At 40.6% G+C, this 17,581-nt stretch overlaps 2 non-coding genes and 1 pseudogene across 2 annotated transcripts; all 3 read right to left on the bottom strand.

Annotated features, from left to right (window-relative positions):
- Nucleotides 1-3,937: 3,937 nt before the first annotated feature.
- Nucleotides 3,938-4,080, bottom strand: LOC121006556 (annotated as a pseudogene).
- Nucleotides 4,081-5,047: 967 nt separating this feature from the next.
- LOC121006485 lies at nucleotides 5,048-5,237 on the bottom strand. Its single transcript, XR_005780304.1, has one exon. It is a non-coding gene; the product is annotated as a U2 spliceosomal RNA (small nuclear RNA).
- An 8,540-nt stretch (nucleotides 5,238-13,777) lies between these two features.
- On the bottom strand, nucleotides 13,778-13,964 carry LOC121006360. Its single transcript, XR_005780215.1, has one exon. It is a non-coding gene; the product is annotated as a U2 spliceosomal RNA (small nuclear RNA).
- Nucleotides 13,965-17,581: the final 3,617 nt, after the last annotated feature.

Below are 17,581 nucleotides of genomic sequence, written 5' to 3'. Positions count from 1 at the left end.
ACCTAAAATCTTTACACAATAGGACACAGGAACTGGTACATCTCTTATCTCCATACCTCCAATATTTAAAATACTACTTTTACTCAAATTTTTTTTAAAACTAGAGGCACAACAATAAAACTAGATCTGTTTTAATGTTTTTTGGATTAAAAGGGTGTCCCTACAAAGTACCACAATGTCATCCATGTACCCCACTGCTTTTGCCTCTATTCCCCCTCCACCCGGCAAGGGTACTCCTCGGATCTGTTTATCCTTTCTGATTGCACTCAGTAGAGGCTCCAATGCACATATAAAAAGCAGTGGGGACAAGGGACACCCCTGTTTTACCCCAGACTTTAATTTTTTTTCCTGTGTTTTAAAACCGATAACTAAAATTTTACTTGTGCAATCTTTATAAAATGCTTTTAAAGACAATAAAAAACCTTCTGGTATACCCATTTTAGCTATAACCTTAAAAAGATAAAAGTGAGAGACTCTATCAAAGGCTTTTTTTGAAATCAATTGAGAAAATAGCCAGTTTATTACTCCTAGACTTCGGCTCCTCTATGCAGTTTTGATTAAATTCAGATTATCCCAGATGCTCCTCCCTGGGATTCCGCATACCTGGGTTAGAATGTATTAACTTACTGACTACTGCTTTCAACCTGCTTGCGCATATTTTTGCATGGATTTTGTAGTCCGTGTTCAGAAGGGTATTGCTCTCCAGTTCTTTAGATCGAACTTAGGGTCTCTTTTTTATACGAGGCAGGGAGACCTCACCCTTCTTCCAGGATCTGGGCAAAACCTTGGATTTAAAAACAACATTAAAAAGACTGTAAAAATCATCTTTTAAAAGGTCATAAAAATTTCACATAAAACTCAATGGGTATACCATCCGGCCCAGGTACTTTACCTGCTTTAAAAACTTTTTACTGTCTCCAGAATCCTCCTGTTCTGACAGATTCTGTAATAAAAATTGCTGAGAAACAGGATCTAAAAAAGTAGTAATCTCCTTCAATGAGTCTTTCATAAAATTTGGATCCACAGGTTTCCACACTGAATAGGGAGGAATAAAAATCATAAACTTTATTTAAAATATTTTGCATATTTTCTTCTCCTTCAATGTTTTCTATTATATGCTTTTTATTTATTTTTTTTAAAAGTATCTGGAACAGGTTTCGTTCTCCTCCTCATGATGCACCCTAGAACGAAAAATTAACTCTTTGCCCTTTTGTTCCAGACACTTGGCGATTTCCTTCTTTAAGTCATCTATTTATTTTCCTACTTCTATATCGCATTCTCTGGATTTGTATAAGGTTTGCAGACGTATATTTAGAGTTTTAAAGAAGACTCTTTTTTCTTTTGCTTTATTTTTACTTATTTTAATAAAAAAAAACTTTAATTTTTTTCTTCATACCTTCCCACCATAACCCAATGGGGGTATTAAAATCTTTTTTTCTGTCTGCATTCTTTATAAAATTCACTAAAATCAGTTAAAATCTGTGGATCGTCTAAAAGGGAAATGTTCATTTTCCAGGACTTTTTTTCCATAAAATCGATTAAGATCATGTTTTATATTAAAATATAAAAGTCTATGATCAGAAAATACATTAGTTAAAACTTCACACTTAAAAGGCAGTAATTGCTCATTACAAAAAATAAAATCAATCATTGATTTACAGTTTACGTTGCTCCAGGTCACTCCGGCCCCCTCCGGGCTGCTTCTGTTGCATTCCTTATTACGTCACGGAGCCTAAAATCATCTGGTTCTGTTCAGTCATAATTCCTACTCACGGAATTTGACAGCCGGCGTTCCCCTCTTATAATACTGTTAAAATCACCTGCAATTACACAAGGATCAGATGTATTAATAAAAAGGGGTAAAATATCCAAAATTTTTATTCTTTCATTTTTGTCAGGTGATCCATAAAAATTTTAAAACTGCCATTTAATCCCGTCTATAAAAGCTTTAACTAATAAAATATGTCCTGGTAAAATTTCATTAATAACATCAATTAAAACATTTCCCTTAAAAAGAATAGCGACCCCATCTGACCTGGACTCATTTGATCCAGACCAGATGGATGGCCCGTGCTGCCAATCTTCCTTGTACCTCTGGTAAGAAATAGCATGTGGGATGCCGCACGCACTCCTGTAAGAAAAAAACGGAAGCAGAAAACAGAGCTAGAAAATTTAAAAGAGCAACCCTTCTTGTCTTCTGCTTGGCGCCCCTCACATTTAGGGAGATCCCTTTTAGTTCATTCTCCATTTTGTTTGGGAAATGGAAGCAAACTACTAGTATTAGCAACCAGCGAGACCGGACATCTCGCTTGCGCTTATCTCCACCCTCTGATGACACCGTGTACATAGAATCCACGGGAGAGGAACTTCCTTCACTTAGACAGGTACCGGCGCCCGGCAACCGACCATCGACGATCGTACTCATATAGTCTGGCAGACCCGCTTCAGACAGTTTTGTTTGGGTCTCCATTTGCTGACCATTTAGGTCTTCCTCATCAACAGGTAGGTCCCCAGCGGGCTCCCTCGTTCCCCCTCGTCCCTTCAACGGGGGGGAGGCTGCGCACAAGCCAGCGAGTCGGAGGCCTCTTGGGTATCCATGCCCTCCCTCTCCACCTGGCCAGGCAGAGAGGAGGTTTCGGGAGGAGCCACATCTGCCTTGGCTACCGGGCCAGACATATCCATATGCTCCTCCCCACCCATCCCTCTAATCGAGCACCTCCTTTTGCCACACTTTTGGAGACCCTCCTGTTCCTGCTCCTTTTCGCATGAGTCAGACTCGATTATTGGAGACCCAGACTGTGGAGCAGGCCCGCTTTCCCCCCTCTTGTTCGTCCTTCCGGGGTACTCCGGGCTTTCCGCCTTCCTGCTCCCTGTCATACTTTCTCTTAAATATCTTATCCCAAGATTTATTTTTACCTTGAGTCTGCCAGACTTCTGCCTCAGCCTCTTCCTTATGACCTTCTTGGGCACCGGTTTCCTGTCCACCTGGGGCGTCACGCATCTGTTCCTCTCCCTGAGGGTGAGATGGTCCCACCGATTTTTCTGGGGGCGCCTTGGGTTGCTTTGTATCTTTGCTTGTTTTTCTATGAGGACATGAAAGAAAAAGATGACCACGTTCCTGACAAAAACTACATTTTTTCTCCTGTGGGCAATTTTTATTTTCGTGCTCTGTGCTTCCGCAATTCTTACATTTGACACCACACTTTGCTTGATCATGCCCATATTGCCCACATGACCTACAGAAGTTTGGCATCCCTGCAAAAAAGAGGTCGCCATTCACTTGACCGATTTTAAAACGTGCCAGGAATGTCTTAAAACCAGTATAAAAACTTTAATCTTTGATACAAGTAACTAAAAACCTCCATTTTGATGTCCAAATGTTACACTCGTTCATAATCCTCCCCTTACATATTACATCCTTAAAGTAGACAGACAGGAAACGCTCTACTTGATCAACACTTACGTAAGGAGAATAGGTCTTAATCACAACGAGTTTCTACTTATCGAAGGAATGCTCATAGATTCTGAAACCGCCAAGCCTGGGATCATCCTTTATTTCCTTAGCCTTTTTTAAGACATCATGGAAAATTTCATCACCCGTAAAAGTAATATCGTATATTCCTCGCTTGGGGTAATCCTGAATCGCCAGGATTTTGTGTTTTCTAACATGAAGCAGGTCGCACAACACGATATCCACCAGATGTCTCAGAGATTCCTTCTTTTTGTCCAGGTGGACTCCTCCAGTGAGAACCGCTCTCACAGCGTTTTTGAGGCGAGCGTATTCTGGCACGTAGCCGGGATCGTCGCCCATAATTGTCTCGAATCGCTCGCTGACGCTCGCAAACCGATGCAGCACCTTCTGGATCTGGATAGACCCACCAGAAGGCCAGGGGATCGCAACTCGTTATTTAGGGGACTAATCCCTCTCCCCAATAGCAGCAGGTGGGTGAAGCCCGGGCTATAAACCCGGGCGATCCCACCAGGCCAAGGAGAGGGGTACCCCCAAATACCTTCTGGCTAGACCAAGTGATGAAATAAAATCACATACACTTGATCTTAGCCAAAAGGCCGAGAAGCGATAACCTGAAAGGGTTCGTACTACAGGCCGATGGTACCCAATGCAGAGCACTTCTGAAGGCAATAGACTACAGGCCCCAGACCCAGACACAGTCCGGGAGGCTTCTTTCTCTCACAAACCAGTGAAAACGTGCGTGCGTCCTACGCTTAGAAATCACCAGCATGCTCCTCTTCGTGTTCGACATCTGCATAGCTCCGCCCACCCGCCACTTTTGGTCACGCCTTTTCTTCGCACGCAATTCCAGGTGCCAAAGCACGCCAAGCAGAAAACATGATGTGAGGAGTAGTGAAAAAAATTAAATAAAAAAGGGGTATGCATTGTTGATTGTGATGTCAGGGCACCATTGTTGAGTGTTCCGTCAGGGCCCTTGTGATGTCATCCACTGACCTGACCTTACTTGACCTCTGACCTGACAAGCCTCCTGTGACACGTGCAGTGTTCCGTCCATTGTCCAGACAAGGTAGGCCCAGCTGCTGCTGCAGATACATAGGAAGTGCTGGACTACTTTTTAGCCTCCAAGTAATCCAGTTCAAATGATAGATCCACAAGAGGGAGACACAGGCAAACTTTACTCATTTAATGAAGCAAGGAAAAATGGTTACATCCAGCCAACTTACTACAAAAGGGTCAATTCCCAGGGACAACTCAGCATCGCAGGTGTGCACAACAGGCCCAAATCAAACCTAAGGTAATGTGCGTGGTGGTCCAAACACTTCATTCAGGTGAGAAGCCAATTAACCCATCAGTCTTAATTGGATTTAGGGTGTGAGGAGACTGGCTGGCTGGGTTGCTTGGTGCTGGAACAAACCAACAGCTGATGCAATTAGGAGATTGACAGACTAGATGCAGGTATGCAGGAAGCAGCACTGCACAGCACTGACTGGGCAGACAGAGGAGAAGCTGAAGTGCAGACTCCACTTGCTTGCTGGAAGGATGCTTCAATCAATTTCATTCTGTTTTTCATACTGGATTAGAAGGGGTGCACCTGGAGGTACTGCAATACCAGGTCAATGCATGGAGTGGACAGAGCAAGCTCTTTTTCCATCTCCCTGTTTGAAAAATCCATTTAATATATGGTCCCCAGATAGGGGACGTATCAGATATTAAACTGATAAGAACAGATTTTTTCAGTTGACTACCCCAAAGGGGTATATTTTATTAAAAATCAACGTTTACAAAAAATAAAACTCATAAATGTCATAAAATCAGTTTACAACATATATATAAAATAAACAATGTTAAATAACTGATCCCCACTCTCTTAAAAACCATTTGTGACACATAAAAGGAGTATTTTTCTTATCGATTAAATAATATTTGTACATTTCATCTAAAACCATCTTTAAAACATTCTCCTCAGAAATAAGATCATGATTAAAACATAAAATATTCCTGGCCATCCATAGAGCTGCTTTTACACAATTGGTGATCTTCCATGCCATAACCTTTTTAGTCCTTGATGGGCATTCCAGCCCTCCGTAAAAAAACACCGCCCATAGTTAAAACTGATAGTCTGGATATTTTCTTAATCAGAGGAAGTATTTTTGTCCATATCTTTTTCGCAAAATAACAATATCAGAATATGTGGTACACGTCTTCCTCCTCTCTGCAACTTCCTCTTGGACATTCGGCGGTGCCCGTCAGTCCTCTTCGGTGCTGGAATGCCCGACATGGAAGACACTCGTGCACGCAGCTCCAGGCCAGGTCTTTCTGTGAATTTAAAAGATAGATTGTATTCACATCCTTCCAAATTTGTTTACATCTTGTGTCATTAAAATTCTTTATAGGAGTGGTCGTTTTCCTGTCTTTGATTTCTTTTAAAATGAATTTACAATTTTTTAATGTTTCAACCCTTTTCCCACTTAAATTAAAAGAAGTCACTATTTTTTATAAAATCTTATAATAACTGGGCAGGTTAAAAGCATATGGGGAATTTAAAACTGTTTCAAAACAATGATTTTTCCTCATAAAATAACCTGTGTTATAGCGAATAAAATAGGACCAGTAGTTTTCTTTAAAAAGGCTATTAAAACATTGACTAAAATACTTTATTAAAAGGAACGTTTTAATGTCAGGGAAGTCTTTACCACCTTTGCACTTCGGAAGTATTACCAGTTCTCTTCTTAGTTTTTCCATTCTGGATCCCCATAAAAAATTAAAACAAACTTTATTAATTTTCTTTAAAAGACGTTCAGAGGGAGGAAAAACCATGCTTAAATAAAGTAAAATTGGTAAAATAATCATCTTTGAAACTAAAACCTTGCCTTCCATTGTTAATTTTCGGAGACTCCACATACTTATTTTTTTGTTAATTTTTTCTGTCACCGTATCCCAACTCTTTAGCCCATCGTTGGACTCACTGAAAGTGACTCCTAAAATCTGCACAGACTCAGACTCAGGAATAGAAATGTCCCTTAAAATCATCTCTCTAATATTTAAAATATTGCTTTTATTAAAATTTATCTTAAAACCAGAAGCGTAACCAAAATGTTCTATTTTTTTGGAGGTCTTTTGAATCGACGGGGTGTCCCTACCGCAACCTCATCCATGTACCCCATTACTTTAGCCTCTAGTCCCCCCCGCCTGGCATGGGGACTCCACGTATTTGTTTATCTCGTCTTATTGCACATGACAGAGGCTCATGGGCGCAAATAAAAAGTAGTGGGGGCAAGGGACACCCCTGCTTCACTCCTGATTTTAAAAGGACATACTGAGTTTTAAAACCATTAATTAAAATCTTGCTTGTGCAGTGATCATAAAATGCTCTCAAGAATTGTAAAAAAACCTTCCGGTATACCCATTTTCTTTAAAATCTGAAAGAGATAAAAAATGTGATACTCGATCAAAGGCCTTTTCAAAATCTAAAGATAAAATAGCTAAATTCCCTTTCCTATCTTTGGTATTATTGATAACGTCTTTTAAAAGATTTAAATTATCCCAAATACTTCTCCCGGGTATTCCACAAACCTGGTTTTGATGAATTATCTTGTGTATTACTTTCTTCATCCTATTTGCACAAATTTTTGCCATTATTTTGTAATCACAATTTAGGAGGGTAATTGCCCTCCAATTTCTTATATCCATCTTATCCCCTTTTTTAAAAAGCAGGGACACTTCTCCTTTCCTCCAGGAACCCGGGAGAGTCTTGGATCTAAAAACTTCTCTAAAAAGATAAAATAAATCTTCTCTTAAAATACCATAAAATGTAACATAAAACTCAATGGGTATACCGTCAGGCCCAGGAACTTTTTATTGTCTCTGAAATTTCATGCTCCGTTATATCCTGTAATAAAAACCTTGAGATTCATGGTCTAAAACACTTTGTCACCTTCAGTGAGTCCTCTAAAAAATATTTATCAACCTTTTTCTCGTTAAACAATTCTGAATAAAAACCATGGATTTTATTTAAAATCCCTTCTATATTATTTTCTCCTTCAAGCTCCTCGATCTGGGTACGTTTATCTTGAATTTTTAAAAAAAAATATCTGGAGCAGGTCTCATTCTTCACGAGGAGCTTCATTCTTGAACGGAAAATAATTTCTTTGCCCCTCTGCTCCAGACATTGCGCTATTTCTTTCCTACTTTCAGCGATTTCTTTATGCATCTCTATACCCAGATCTCGGAGCTTGTATTGTGTCTGCAGACGGGTATTAAGTTTCTCATAAAATTCTCTTTTTTCCTGGGCTTTCTTGTTCCCCACATTAATAAAAAAGGATTTGATTTTTATTTTCATTTTCATTTTCTCCCACCATTCTGTTGTAGGTGTCTGGGGATTTTTTACCCTTCTGCAGCGCTTGTATAAGGTAATAAAATCATTTAAAACCTTTGGATCTTTTAATAGGGAGATATTTAATTCCCAAGTTTTTTTCTTTTTACTCTTGCCACCATACTGGACTTTAAAAGACAGTAACTTATGGTCAGAAAAAACATTGGTTAAAAGCTCGCAATTAAAAGGCAGTACTTGATAAGAGCAGAAAATAAAATCAATTCTGGATTTACAATTTGCATTGCTCCAGGTAATGCCGGCCTCCTCTGGTAGTTGACTATTGCATTTCTTGTATACGTCGGTGAGTTTGAAATCTATTCTTTAGCAGAGAGGAGGATTTATCGATATTTCTACTCACCGCGTTTGAGAACCGGCGTTCCCCTCTTAAAATGCAATTAAAATCACCTGCTAAAATCAAGGGATCGGAATCATTGATAAAAAGGGGTAAAATCTCCAACATCTCTGCCCTCTCCTTTTTATCAGTAAAACCATAAAAATTTAAAAACTGCCATTTAATACCATCAATAAAAGCCTTAACCAATAAAATTCTTCCCGGTAAAATTTCATTTACATGATCAATTAAAACATTTCCTTTAAATAAAATAGCAACACCTGCGGATTTAGATTGATTTGACCCTGACCACACTGAGGGTCCTTGCTTCCAGTCATTTTTATATTTTTTATAATTTTGTCTATGTGGTATGCAACATTCCTGTAAAAATATGACTGTAGCAGCTAAAACCGATAAATAATTAAAAAGTGCTATTCTTCTGGTTCTTGAGTGAACACTCCGCCTATTAAAAGAAATGCCAGTTAAAAAAAGCCATGGTAAAAAAGATAAAAAGAAAGTTACTGTCTTCTTACCCAGGCACAGCTTCAGACACCATCAGCAAAGCCAGAGACATCGCTTTTGCTTTCACTCTTATCGCCTTCACCGCCATCTGCCCCTGAGGTTACTGTGTTCATCGAGACAGTAGGAGAGGAGCTGCCGTCACTCAACTGACCCCCCTCATTTGTATTTCTGGCAGCCGGCCTGTCACCCCAAATCTCGCTCATGGGGTATGTTTTGGGTGTCTGAGCCTCACCCTCATTCCCCTCCCGTTCCGGGGCAGGGGTCTCGTCTAGAACCAGTTCCGGTACCATACTTTGTTCTGAGGTGTTTCCAGGCTGGTCCCCCTCCCCACTGTAATGAGGAGGGAGGCTCTGCTGTGGGCCTGAGGGATCAGCCGCCGGTCCCCCAGCAAGCTTCCTCCTCAGGCCTTCTTTTAGCACCCCTGCATAGTCCTTTCTCCGTTTAGAAGCCGCAGCTCCACCCGGATCTTCCCTGGTACCGACCGGCTGCCCAGGGACCGAGTGCGGGCTAGGCGGATCAGCATCATTCGGTTGGCCCCTAATCATAGACAATAATGGTTCAATAGCACAGATAAAGGCTACCGGCGAAAGCGCGCACCCATGTCTTACTCTTGACTTAACTCTGACTTAACTCTGATCCTATTGCTTTCATACCCATTCACCAGCACACGACTCCCAATACCATGATATAAACTTTTCACCGCTCTAACCAATACATTCGGAAAACCCATTCTCTCTAATACCTTAAACAAAAAATGATGTGAAAGCCTATCAAAGGCTTTCTCAAAATCAATAGAAAAAACATTCACACTCCTATCTCTCTGTAAGCCATCCCAAATGATATCTCTCAACAAACTCAAATTACCAGCTATACATCTCCCAGGCACTCCACACACTTGTTCCTCTCGCACTACTTTCCCAATCACTCCACTCATTCTTTTCGCTAGCAACCTTGCATACCCCTTGTAGTCCGCATTCAGCAACGTGCTTGGCCTCCAATTGCGCAAATCACACTTCACACCTATCTTAAAAAATAACACTACCACACCCTCTTTTATTGAATCACTAATTTTACCATTCATCCACATATACTTATACACTTCAAACAGATCTTTCCCTATTACATCCCAATACTTAAGATAGAATTCTATAGGGATACCATCCCTACCTGGGGTTTTACTTTTTGCCATGTTACCAATAACCCACCTAACTTCTTCTTCAGATAAATCACTATCTAATCCCACCCCCTCCTCTTGCCCTATGCTACTTTTTAATGCCCCTAACACATCCTCCTCTAAGCTTTCATCTCTCCCCTTTTCCCTATACAACTCTTCATAGAACTCTTCTATGACCTCTTTCACTCCTTCCCCACACACTTCCACCCCATTCACATCTTTCACACTCACTATATCTTTCCTAGCATTAACTATTTTTTTAAAGAAAAACCTGGAGCAACATTCATCTTTCTCAATGACATCCAACTTAGCCTGATAAATTATTTGTTTACCCCTTTCTCGCAATAGATCGCTCATTACTTTCCTTTCAGCACGCAAATCTTCATCCACCTCATACCCTAAATCCCTTAGGTTATACAAAAATTCTAGTCTCATATTAGACCTATCATACTTCTTCCTCTTTCTCGCTGCCCATTTATACCCCATTCTCCTAAAGAACACTCTCACCTTTTCCTTCATCCCATCCCACAAATCCAAAATACACCCATACTCATTCTTTCTCAAACATTGTATATCATACATTCTTTTAAATTCCTTTTTCACCTCTACATCATCCAACATACTAACATTCATTTTCCATAACCCTCTACCCGACTTTCTCACTCCCTCTAACTCTAATTCACATTTAACACATTCATGATCTGAAAATCCCATTTTTTTCTTGGGAATAATTTTTAACTACAAAATTGCTAGAAACAAAAAGGTAATCTAATCTGGAATGAATACCACCCCTATCAGCATGGTACGTTGCCGGAATCGGCTCAATTTTACAAACCTTCACTACATCTTTTAAAGTATTATTTGACATACTTTGTAGGAATACCTTACTTGTGCTATCCGTCTTAGCACCTTCAAGGTGGCAGTTGATGTCACCAACCACCATACTTGGCACTCTACCTGGTAAATAAAATTGTAATTTATCAAACAAAACTTTTCTTTGATTCCTATCTGCGGGCGCATAAACATTAATAATTCTAAACATTACACCCTTAAATTTAACGTAAACCATAATGCACCTACCCGGCTCAATAATAATATAATGGTCAATAACAAAATTTTTACTTTTAAACAAAATCCCCACCCCGTCATTCTTATTGCATGAGGAGGTTGACCAGATAGATTCCCCATGTGCCCACTCAGATTTTTTTGGGACCTCTTTCAAACCGCATTCCTGCAAACAAAAACAATCACATGATTTAGTAGCAAGATATTCTAAAATAGCAGCCCTTCTAGACTTATCCCTGAAAACCCTCACATTGAGGGACGAAATGGAAAACTTAGAGGTTAAATATTAGGACAGAAAAGCAAAACAATCACGTGTTAGGTGGCATCAGCATAGCGTCCCATAGTTGCTCAACCGCTTCTGGATCCAAGTAGGGAGAGGAGGCTCCACTCACAGGACTCAACATCTCACCCAATACCGCAAAAGAGTTCTCTGTTGAAATTCCAGGGGACACTGCCAGATGTTGCCCTCAAGGGATGGGTTCATCCCCCGATTCTTCTGAAGGTGTGTCCCTCTTTGCCCTCTTCTTTTTAGATCTCCCAGCTACACCTTCCCACCTATCCTCGCCACCATCTTCCTGCCCAAAATGAAAGGTAGGGTCTCCGGACCCCTCCGGTATGCTAGGCATTTCTGAGAAGACCAGAGGGGCTTGGGCCACTTGCCCTTGCTGAATTCCCCCACTAGCCTCCATCAGCTCCACCTCACCCTCCAAGTTCTCCTGCACAGTATCGGAGACTAGAGGGGCTTGGGCCACTTGCCCTTGCTGACTAGCCTCCAATAGCTCCAATACACCCTCCAAGCTCTCCTGTACATCATCATCAGCTACCGCTTGGGATCCTGATGGTTGATTCCCATCAGCTTGAGACCCAGACTCCTCCTGAGTTTCAGTATAATTACCGTCCGGCCGGCTTGGCCTCCACCTCTTCTCCACCAGCCTTGTGGTTCTCCAGAGAGCCTCAGAGTAGGAACGCCCCTGAATCAGGACTTTTGGGCAGTCCTTAAAGAATGTCCAAGCTTCCCACACACATCACATCTGCGGGCTTTGACGCAACCACCCGCCTCATGCCCTGCTTCTCCGCAGTTTCGGCAACACTTAACAAAGGTGCATTCGTCTGCCACATGTCCGAACTTAAAGCACTGTCGGCAATATTTGGGCTGGCCTTCATAGTAGAGAAAGCCTCTGTGTCCACATATTGAAAAGTTGGCAGGAGGATGCTTGACCCCACCAATTCCACCCGCCTCAGGGGAGAGTCTCACCCAAAAACGGTGTTTCCCCGTCGCTAATCCCCATTTATCAAACAGCTTCTGGGGGCCTCGGACCGAGGTTGCAAATTGCAGGAGGAAGGCACGGACTAAGTCCAATGGGGTAAAAGGGTTAAACAAGTGGACAGTTAGTGCCCTTTCCTCCATCAAATACGCTGGAAACACTTCAAATTTATGCAGGATGGTAACCGGGCTTTCCATCTTTAAGGCTTTGATTTTTTCATACACATCATAGCAAATTCCTTCTTCAGCCAGAGTAAGATCAAAACGACCCACCTTTGGAAAGCCTTGGAGGCATAAGATGTAGGAAAAATCCAGGTTCAGGGCATTGACAATCACATCCTCGACCATCGTCTGACGTCCAATCAGGCCCACGAATGCTGGCTGTACCAGGAAACGGAGAGTATTTCTGACTCCTTGGCAATCCATTCCACGAAGAATGCACAAAGCGATCGCTCTCAGGGGATTTGGGACTAGGCCGCTCCCCTATAGCAGCAGGGAGGTAAGACACCGGCTATAAACCGGTGCCCCTCACCACCACCTCTGACTAAGACACTAGATCTTAGCCAAAAGGCCGAGAAGCGATAACCCGATCGGCCTCGACAACGGGGCCGCTTATCGCCAATGCTGAGCACTTCTCAAGGCAACTGCCTACAGGCCCCAGCCATAGCCACAGTCCGGGAGGCTTCTTGCTCTCTCACAAAACAGGAAAAAACGTGCATCCTACGCTCAGAAATCACCAGAATGCTCCTCTTCGTGTTCGCCATCTGCATAGTTCCTCCCACCACTGTTGGACACGCCTTTTCTTTGCACGAAATTCCTGGTGCCAAAGCACGCCAAGCAGTAGTAAAAATGAAAACAGGAGTGAATGGAGGAGAAGTTGTGAAAAAAAAAAAAAAAAGGTATACAGCATTGTTGATTGTGATGTCACGGCCCCATTGTTGAGTGTTCCATCAGGGCCCTTGTGATGTCATCCAATACCTGACCTTACTTGACCTCTTTCACCTCTTGACCTGACAAGGCTCTTGTGACACGTGCAGTGTTCCGTCCATTGCCCAGGCAAGGTAGGTCCAGCTGCATAGGAAGTGCTGGGCTACTTTTTAGCCTCCAAGTAATCCAGTTCAAAAGATCCACAAGAGGGAGACACAGGCAAACTTTACTCATTTATTGAAGCACTGGAAAAGCTAAATGGTTACATCCAGCCAACTTTAAAGAAAAAGGGTCAATTGCCTGCCAGGGACAACTCAGCAGCCCTCCCAGGTGTGCACAACAGGCCCAAATCAAACGTGGAGGTCCAAACACTTCATTCAGGTGATAAGCCAATTAAACAATCATCAGTCTTAATTGGATCCAGGGTGTGAGGAGACTGGCTGGCTGGGTTGCTTGGTGCTGGAACTAACCAACAGCTGATGCAATTAGGAGATTGACAGACTAGATGCAGGTATTTATGCAAAAAGCAGCACTGCACTGACTGGGCAGACAGAGGAGAAGCTGAAGGAGGCAGGACACACACAACTTTCCACTTGCTTGCTGGAAGGATGCTTGCAATCAATTTTATTCTGTTTTTCATACTGGATTAGAAGGGGTGCACCGGTCCTGGAGGTACTGCAATACCAGGTCAATGCGTGGAGTGGACAGAGCAAGCTCTTTTTCCATCTCCCTGTTCGAAAAATCCATTTAATATATGGTCCCCAGATAGGGGACGTATCAGATATTAAACTGATAAGAACAGATTTTTTAGTTGATGCGTCAGAGGACGCGTCATATTTGTACTATATACCTATATGTCTTACGCCTCATCATTCGAATCAACATTATTTTTTTCTTTTTATTCATATTTTCTTATTCATAACAAAACAAACATAAAAAACAAACATAACAAAAATAACTAATCTTCTTCTAACATAATTTTTCTTACTTAAATACACAAAACTTTCTTTTACTTAAACCCACTCTTCAACCCCATAACGTAAGCTTATCCAGCCCCGTTATTTTTTAGCTGAAGTTTCTCTTTTCTTCTATCCTTCTTCTGAACCTTCTCCCATACTAGATAGTCCACCTCTTTCATAACACCTTTCTTCTCCTTTTCTTCCAACAAGGATCTCAATGTATCCTCGAACGAAGGAATCTTTTTTCCCATCACCAAATCATTAATTTCTTCCTCTTTTGACATTTCCAAAACAACCTTATCTTCTTTCTTGTGCAGGTCACCTTCATACTTAACTTGCTTAGACTTTTCCACTTCACCAACATCAACTCTCACTTGATCTTTCCTTTTCTCAATTTCTTCCAAACATTCTTCTTTTATTTTCACTTGCTCTACCTTTCTTTCAGACTCCCAATAACAATAACCTTTTTTCTCATTTACATTTACTTTTCCAGAAGAGAAAACTTCTCCTCCATCCTTCTGCCAAACAAAAAACCTCCTCTTGCCATTCCATATACCCACAGCATTCAAAAAGTTATTTTCAAATCTCACAATCAGTCCATGACTTTCCAGGAACTTCTTAATTTCCTTGGTTTCCATAAAAGGATCATCCATGGCAATTACAAGTTTCCTTGCCTTACTAATACCAGAAACCAATACTTCTATTTCTTTTGACAAAATAACCTCTTCATTCCATACCATAAAGAAATCTAAACATTTCTGCTCAGATAACAAAGTCACATCAAAAGTTATTTTCTTACTGACTTGTTGCATACAGAATACTTCTTCTTTTGTGATGCCTCCATATTGTTCCAGTAGATCCAATATGTACTCTTCATTCCAGTACTTTGCAGGGTCTCTTTTGCAGATAAACAGCAGACAATTCCTTTTTCCAGCAAAATCCATGTTCCAATCTTCTCACAGGAACTTCAATCCAAGTCTTTTCTACAAATCCTGTAGACTGCCCCCTGCAGCTATGTGCAGTGACAGAGGTGATCGCTTCTCGTTGCCTGGGGACTAAGCCTCCTGCCCTATAGCAGCAAAAGTTAAGACCCTGGCTATCAACCAGGGTCCGCTCTTAAGGCCGAGCAGTTGGATGCATGCTCCCCTGGGACACTCCGCGGTGCTCGCTAGTCCTCTTCGGTGCTGGAATGCCCGGCATGGAAGACACTCGTGTACGCAGCTCCAGGCCAGGTCCTTCTGTGAATTAAAAAGATAATTAATATTTGTGTCTTTCCATATTTGCTTAACTCTGGTTTCACAAATTCTTAATAGGGGATATCAACTTTTCATTCTCAATTTCCTTTAAAATTACTTTACTGTTTTTTAAAATATCTACCCTTTTTTGGCTTAAATTAAAAGAATTCGTTACTTTTTCTAAAATCTTATAAGAACCGGATAGATTAAATGAATATGGAGAGTTTAAAACCGTCTCAAACCAACCATTCTTCCTCATAAAATATCCAGTATTGTAACGCATAAAATAAGACCAATAGTTATCATTAAAAAGGGTATTAAAACAGAAGCTAAAATATTTAATTAAAAGAATAGTTTTAATATCTGGGTAATCCTTTCCCCCTTTATATTTTGGAAGCATTACCGTGGTTCTTTGTAGTTTGTCCATCTTCGAACCCCAGAAAAAATTAAAACATGCTTTATTAATTTTCTTAAAAACACGGTCAGATGGAGGGAACACCATACTTAAATACAGTAAAATCGGTAAAATTATCATTTTAATAATTAAAACCTTTCCCTCCATCGTCAGCTTCCTTAAACTCCACATACATAATTTTTTATTTATTTTTTCGGTTGCCGCATCCTTATTCCTGAGGCCATCATTCGACTCACTGAAGGTGATTCCTAAAATCTTAACTGACTCAGACTCAGGAATGTCAATATCATTTAAAACCATATCTCCGATATTTAAAACGTTACTTTTATTAAAATTGATTTTAAAACCGGAGCCACAGCAAAAATGCTCTACTTGTTTGGAGGCTTTCTGAATTGCAGGGGTGTCCCTACAAATTACCGCAACATCGTCCATGTACCCCACTACTTTTTACCTCTAGTCCACCCCTGCCCGGCAGGGGGACTCCGCATATCAACTTATTTTTCCTTATCTGTATTAAAAGAGGCTCTAGGGCGCAAATAAAAAGTAGTGGGGACAGGGGACACCCCTGTTTCACTCCCGACTTTAAAAAGACATCCTGAGTCTTAAAACCATTAATTAAAATCTTACTGGTGCAATGGTCATAAAAGGCTCTCAAAGATTGTACAACCGCTCTGGTATACCCATTTTCTTTAAAACCTGAAAAAGATAAAAATGTGACACACGGTCAAAAGCTTTCTCAAAATCTAAAGATAAAATGGCAACTTTCCCGTTTCTTTCGTTAATATTATTGATAATATCTTTTAAAAGGTTTAAATTATTCCAGATACTTCTCCCGGGCACCCCGCAGACCTGGTTCTGATGGGTAATTTTATTAATTATTTTTTTCAACTTATTTGCGCATAGTTTCGCCATTATTTTGTAGTCACAGCACAAAAGGGTAATGGGCCGCCAGTTTCTGATGTCGCTCTTGTCACCTTTTTTGTACAGTAGTGAAACCTCGCCTTTCCTCCAGGAGCCCGGGAGAACCTTGGACCTAAAAACCTCCTTAAAAAGATAAAACAAGTCCTCTTTTAAAATGCCATAAAAAGTAATATAAAACTCAATGGGTATACCATTGGGGCCAGGCACTTTCTCCTTCTTAAAACTTTTGATTGTTTCTAAAATTTCTTGTTCCGTAATGTCCTGTAATAAAAATCTTTGAGAGTCAAGGTCTAAAATATTCTCAATCCCATTCAGTGAGTCTTTCATAAAAGATTTGTCTATCTTCTTTTCATTAAATAGATCTGAATAAAAATCATGTGCCTTCTTTAAAATACCTTGTATATTTTTTTCTCCCCCAAGCTCCTCAATCTGGGTACGTTTGACTTGAATTTTCTTAAAAAAGTACCTGGAGCAGGTTTCATTCTCCTCAAGGTGTTTAACTTTGGAACGAAACATGATTTCCTTACCTTTCTGCTCCAGGCACCGTGAAATTTCTTTTTTGCACTCTAAAATTTCTTTTTTCATATCAATACCCAGATCTCGGAGCTTATATTGCGTCTGCAGACGGGAATTTAAGAAATCATAAAACTCTCTTTTCTCCCGAGCTTTCATTTTACCTACGTCAATAAAAAAGGATCTTATTTTCCCCTTCATTGCCTCCCACCATTCGGTGATTGGCATTCTGTTTTTTTTTTCCTGTCTGCAGCGCTTATAAAATGTAATAAAATCAGATAAAACCTTTTAGATCTTTTAAAAGAGAGACATTTAGTTTCCATGTTTTTTTCTTTTTACACTTACCACCAAACTGTACCTTAAAAGATAAAAATTTGTGATCAGAAAAAATATTAGTTAAAAGCTCACAAT

Source organism: Bufo bufo, chromosome 6, assembly GCF_905171765.1.
Source record: "Bufo bufo chromosome 6, aBufBuf1.1, whole genome shotgun sequence".
Taxonomy (NCBI): Eukaryota; Metazoa; Chordata; class Amphibia; order Anura; family Bufonidae; genus Bufo; species Bufo bufo.
Note: the sequence above shows the minus strand (reverse complement) of the source record. Positions and strands in the feature narration are given on the sequence as shown.